At 56.4% G+C, this 5,715-nt stretch overlaps 1 long non-coding RNA gene across 2 annotated transcripts; it reads right to left on the reverse strand.

Annotated features, from left to right (window-relative positions):
* Positions 1-242: 242 nt before the first annotated feature.
* LOC111815582 lies at positions 243-5,021 on the reverse strand. Of its 2 annotated transcripts, XR_002820254.1 has the most exons (4): positions 4,664-5,021; positions 4,268-4,399; positions 1,907-2,148; positions 243-379 (listed from the first exon to the last, which is right to left on the reverse strand). It is a non-coding gene; the product is annotated as an uncharacterized LOC111815582 (long non-coding RNA). The 2 variants fall into 2 exon arrangements; XR_002820253.1 differs by lacking the exon at positions 243-379 and having other exon boundaries at positions 1,648-2,148.
* Between the last annotated feature and the right edge of the window lie 694 nt (positions 5,022-5,715).

Genomic DNA, 5,715 nt, shown 5'->3' on the forward strand with positions numbered 1-5,715 from the left:
GAGGCCCAGCTCTTGAAACCAAACCTAAGCCCTCGATTTCGCTTTCCCGGCGATTCGGGCCTCTCAGTTGTTTTTTTTTTTTTTTTTTTTTTGGATCACTGGGTCAATAAGTCAGCCAATGCCGCGGGAGAAGTTTAATTAAGCTCAGATCGCGGGCGAGAGCTGCCAGAGGTCTCCCCGCCCTCCCGGCCCCGCCCCCGCCGCGGCGCCCTGCCCCCAGCACATCTGGAGAAAAGCTTCCCCCGCCCGGCGAGGCGGGCCGCAGCCCGCGCATGCGCGTGGTGCAGGCCCCGGGCGCCCCACGGCAGGGCTCCACTCCCAGAACCGCGTTGCAAACTGTTGCATCAGACAGCAGGCAGCCGGCGGAGCCTCAGGGTTTCTAGAAAGATAGGAAGGGTTTGAGCTCCTCTGTGGTCACTTGGGAGTGCTGGCTGCCACTCACGGTGTTTACAAGCCAGTAACACGATCCCTTGCAATCTCAAGTTTGCGCCCGCTTTTGGGGGGGGCCTTGGCCACAGGTGCCCCCACCCACGCCCGGCCCCAGGCTGGGCCCACTCGACCGGATTCGGTCCGCTTTATTCATGGCAAAGACCCTGAAGGAATGAGCTGGGTTTGATTTCTCTTCCCGAGTACTAGAATGCCCCTGAGGAATTTCGCACTCTGTGAAAGTGCAAAACTAATTTCCCCAGACAAGCACCGAAGTCGGTTCCCCAAAGGGCTTGGCATGCTCCCAGCAGGAAGGTTTGCTGGCTTCCCAGCCTACCCTAGCAGCTGGGCTCTGCAGAGTCTGAGCTAGGAGCCCTGCTGGCTGCCCCGAATTCTTGGTGGGTGGACACGCCCTTCCCAGTAGGTCATGTTTATGGCGCATCTCAGGCCCCCATGGGAGAGGGATTTGGTACGTGGGCCAGAGAATGCAGAGCCACAGACTCCTGCACAGGCGACACACATGGAATGCGTTCCCTAATTTCTAATGGCTCAGCAGGCAGGCCGCTGCCTACTCTCCCTCATCCTTCCCTCCCTGGGGCACTGCTTTCCTCACAGGGAGAGAAAAGAGTGCCCTATCTAGGAGAGACTGGGTAGTCTTAGAGTGGGATGTTTAAGAACCATAAGGGAAACCTGGTGTGGTGGTGTAGCTTTGTAATCCACACTCAGAGGCTGAGGCAGGAGGATCCCAGAGTCGAAACCTAGCATAGGCAACTTAGCCACTTCAGGTGAACTAAGGGAATTAATTCACCTGAATTCCCTTAATTCACTAAGGGAATTAAGGAGGATACTGAGGGCTTAGGAAAGCCCTAGGTTGGCTCCCCAGTACTGGGGTGGGGTGGGGGGTACTGATTTGGAATCTACTTGTTTTGTTTTTGTGTGTGTGTGTGTGTGTGTGTGTTTTGTTTTGTTTTGTTTTGTTTTTTGAGAGTCTTGCTATGTAACCCAGGCTGGCCTGGAGTTCTTGAGGATCCTCCTGCCTCAGCCACCAAAGTGCCAAGATTCCAGGCTTGCAGCACCATGCCTGGTTGAAATCTACTTTCTAAAGGGATTTTCAAGGGGGGGGGGATCTGAATCCTGCTGTTCAAGTCTCTTTTATTTTTATTTTTTTTTAGAGTGGGTCAAGACCAAGATCATTCAGTATTAATGGATTTTCCAGAAAGACAAAAACTGGCAATTTACCTTAAGCATTATTTTTTATGATGCTGATGGCGAAAATCTGGTATAATCTGGAGAGCTAAAACAAGTCCAGTATTCTTCTTTTCCCTTGCTATTCTGCATCACTCAGTCCCAAGCCCCAAAAGCCTGCTAAGCATTAACCAGTCACTGCTGATTGCTTAAGCCAGCATTTTCCTGTGAACAGTGAATATTATATCGCTGTGGGATTTTCATTGGAATAGATACTTCATAAATACGGCCTTACTTATTCAGTCATCATTAGCAGCACTCTCAGGAGCCTGAAGCAGTGGCGAGTGGGAAGGGACAGAAGGGCTGCTGGCAAGTGTTGGAGCCCGAAATGACCTGAGTCCCATTCTGAGGGCCCGAGTCCTCTTCTTGAAAACTGGTATCCCCAAGGTGGAGGCCTGGGGCCCAGAGTGGGCCAGATGCCACATGTGTCTGAGCAGGTGTCCCCAGCTGCAAAGGGCTAGGCATGAAAGTTGGAGCCTGCAAGTCAGGAGCAAGGTAGAAAGAGAGAGGGTGATGGCAGGAACTCAGGGTCTCTGTGGCACCCGCAGCACCTACCTATGCGGCGTGCTCTCAGTACATATTTGTGGCATGAATGTGCTGAGGAATGAGACACGGTTCCAGGAGGGACAAAGAAGTCCAAAATTTTTGCAGGACAGCCTGGGATAGCCCGATTTCCCTTCCATTGAGTGAAGATGGGCATTCTTTGGGTTTAAAGACACAGCATAGCCGGGTGGGGCAGTCCACGCCTGTCATCCCAGCACTCAGCAGGCTGAGGCAGAACGATCACCACAACTCTGAGACCAGCCTGGGCTGCCCAGTGAGTTCAGGCCAGCCTGAGCTATACAGCCAGACCCTGCCATAAAAACAAAATCAAAACAATAAAGGCAGAGGAATCGAGCCAGAACTGTTAAGTCTCCAGAGGTACTTTTTGCCTGGGGTTCTGTCTGGAAAAGCCACCAGGTGGTGACTCCAGAGCCATGCAGCCAATGTGCTTAACCAAGCCTTAACCATTGCCACCTGCAGTGGCTGCCTTACCGTCACTGATTTAGATGACAGGCCCCGTGCCCACTCCCACCACACTTGTACCTTCTCTACACAGTGGTGACCCAGTGAGAGGGTGCACACACCCTCCAAGTGTGATTGCGCTTGCACACCAAAGTGCAGTCACTCCCGGAATCTAGACACTCCACACTGCCCAGTGCCAGGCAATGCCTATTCTAAGGACTCAGGGGCTAAGCTCTCTCAGTGGCAAGTCTATTCTGAAGTGTTTAAGGCACCCGACAGCGCCCTCCTTCCCACTTCCGGTGGTGATCCTCCCTCCTGAGAACGCACCACATTTGAAGCCTGTAGCTGGCTTCCCTTCTGTTTTTGCTATTTATGTGCCAGTTGAAAGGGTGGAGAGAGTCACATTAATTTTAAAATAAAACACAAATAGCAAAATGTGTCTTGGTGAAAGTAAAAACCACAGAAGGCATTTTTTTCCCTGCCATATTTTTCAGATTTTCCTAGAGCCACCTTTATTTCCTCAGAGCCCAGACATAGAAAGTGTGTGGGCTTCTCCAGAGGAATACTTTTCCAAGCTAAATCCTGTGCATTCCTAGTGTACCCTTAGGTGTTGTTTTTCTTTTTCTTTTTTTCTTCCTTTTTTTCTTTTTTTAGTATGTGAGTCCTAAAGTGAGCTTAGAAAGCCAGTCAAGCCCCTAATTAATACGATGCAGTATTTGAAGCACTTCCGTAGACCCGGGAGCTGTATCCGACCTCTCCTGATCCTGGGCTCAGCTTGTATGTTCCGGGAGACGGGAACCGCGTGGGTCCCCAGCTTGGCCACTTACCAGCTTCCCGATCTCATCCACGATGCGGGAATAATGATTCACGCCTCTGCAGACCCGAGCAGACCGTCAGTCAAGGCATATAAAGGGTTCCAAGCTAGAAAGCCCGCAATAGGCGGTAGCTATTATGAAAATAGATCCTTTCATCTGCCGCTTCCGCAGCCAATCCCCTCCGCCCGTCTGTTATTCTAGAAAAGGATTGAAAGTTCACCATTCCAAATGGATGATGGATCCCCATTTTAAGTCACCAAAGGGCCCACCAGAAGAGGGAGACACCGTGACTCGGATTTGCAGACCCCGGAGTCTTTTCACGGAATGGGATCAGTGTCCTCAGGAGGGACCGGGCCTGTTGTGCAGGGCCTGGGGACATCTGCAAGGCAGATGGTGGGGTGGCAAGAGGACAGAAGATGAGGGACAGCAGTCAGACGAATCAGGTCCAGGACAGAGGTGAGGGGCCAAGGCTGCCGGCCCTCAGGAGGGGAAGCTTCCCGCTCCAGGGCTCAGAATCCCGGCCACTGGAGGCAACTGGAGGCGGAGGTCAGCCCTGTCCGGCGCTGGTGACCCGGACGCGAGGCGTGTGCGGCAGTGCCCTCTGCCGGCCGCATGGGGGCAAAGCCCCAGCGCTCCGCACGCGGGCTCCGAATCCCTCTCACCGCCCCCGCCCCGCCCCATCCCAGTCCCGTACCTCGCGGCCCAGTCCGAGACTGGATTCCCTAGCCTACGCCTGCCGGCGGAGCAGGAACGATGCGCAGAATAAGCCGACTCACCAGGGGATCGGAGGCCGCAGGAACCCACTCACACCCTGCAGGGGCTGCGCCTCTTGGGACCTGGGGCCAAAGCCCTGTGGGCTGTCGGAGGTGGTTTGGATGTGGCATCATTTATGGCCAAGACCGCGGGTTCTGCGGACAGAGAGGAGCCCTGGGTTCGCTTTCTGCCTCGTCCATTTTCCAGCTAGGTGACCTTGGGCAAGGTACTTACATTTCCATGTGCCTTAGTTTCCTCATCTTTAAGATGGGAAAAATGATCCCGACCTTACCGGGTGGTCATGAGAATTACGTGGGTTGGAACTGTGGCACGGACGTCAGCTAGCTGTGTGCCCTGGGGCGAGTGACCTAACCTCTCTGCCCTAGTGCCTGCAAAATAGGGAATATAACGGTACTTACCTCCCAGGGTTGTCGCCTGCAAAGCGCTCAGCACCGTGCCTGGCACAGACATAGCCCTCAATAAATGGTGGCTATTGTGGTTGTTGTCATTATTGTTCCTAAGAGCGCTGAGCACGCGAGCAGAGCTCGAGCCGGCGGCTATTATTAGTTCTTTCTCGGCCCGGTATTTCTTTCCGGGTATTGTTAGGATCGGTTACCGTGCGCTCCTGTCCTTATCAGTTGCCGAAGGACGGCCAGCCTTCCGGAATTCGGAAAATCGAGGTTCCCCTGGAGGCGGGCCAAGGACGCGGCGGGCGGCCGGCGGCGGGAGGCGGGCGGCAGGGACCGGGACCTCCCCGAGGAAGCTCGCGCCCCACCGCCTCCGCCCGCCCACCCCGAGCGCGCGTCATCGCCACAGTGACGTCGCCAGGCCCAGGGCCCGGGGCGCGGGGGGACGGCCCGAGAGCGTGCCGAGTAGCCGAGGGGCTGCGGGCAGGGCTCGCCCAAATCGGGTGTTCCGCGTCTCCTGCTGGGGGCGCGCGCGGTGCCAGCGCGGCTGCGGCGTCCTGCTGGGACCGCGGGATCCCTGCACTCCGGGGCCCTTTCTCGGCCCTCTGCGTCCAGTCCAGTTCCTCGCTGCCCTCCTTCGGGGCCCCTCCTCTGCTGCCGGAGCAGCAGCCGCCCACAGGAGGCGCCCCGCTCGCGGCTCCATGCTGCAACCCAGCGCGCCCACCCCGCCGCGGCCCGGGGTCCCCGCGCCCATCCCTCTCGGAGCAGGCGATACCGCCCGCTTCCCGCCCGTCTCCAGCAGACCCCGCCCCGCCGGGCCGCTTCCCGGAGCCCGAGTCGGGTGGGCTGCGGCGACGACCCCCGCCCTCCCTGGCCTCCCGGACGCTCTGCCATTTTCTGACACCTTCACGAGCCACTTCGCTGGTGGGGGTCGCGCTACCCGAGGGCTTCATGTCTTTGTCGCCCCTGGGCGCTCTCTAGGGAATCTGCACCTCTTTTGCACTCCCAAACGGCTTCCGCCTCCTCATCCTCCAGAACCCGAGCTTTGCATCACCCCTTCTGCG

This window comes from Octodon degus, unplaced genomic scaffold (assembly GCF_000260255.1).
Source record: "Octodon degus isolate 3935 unplaced genomic scaffold, OctDeg1.0 scaffold00018, whole genome shotgun sequence".
NCBI lineage: Eukaryota > Metazoa > Chordata > Mammalia > Rodentia > Octodontidae > Octodon > Octodon degus.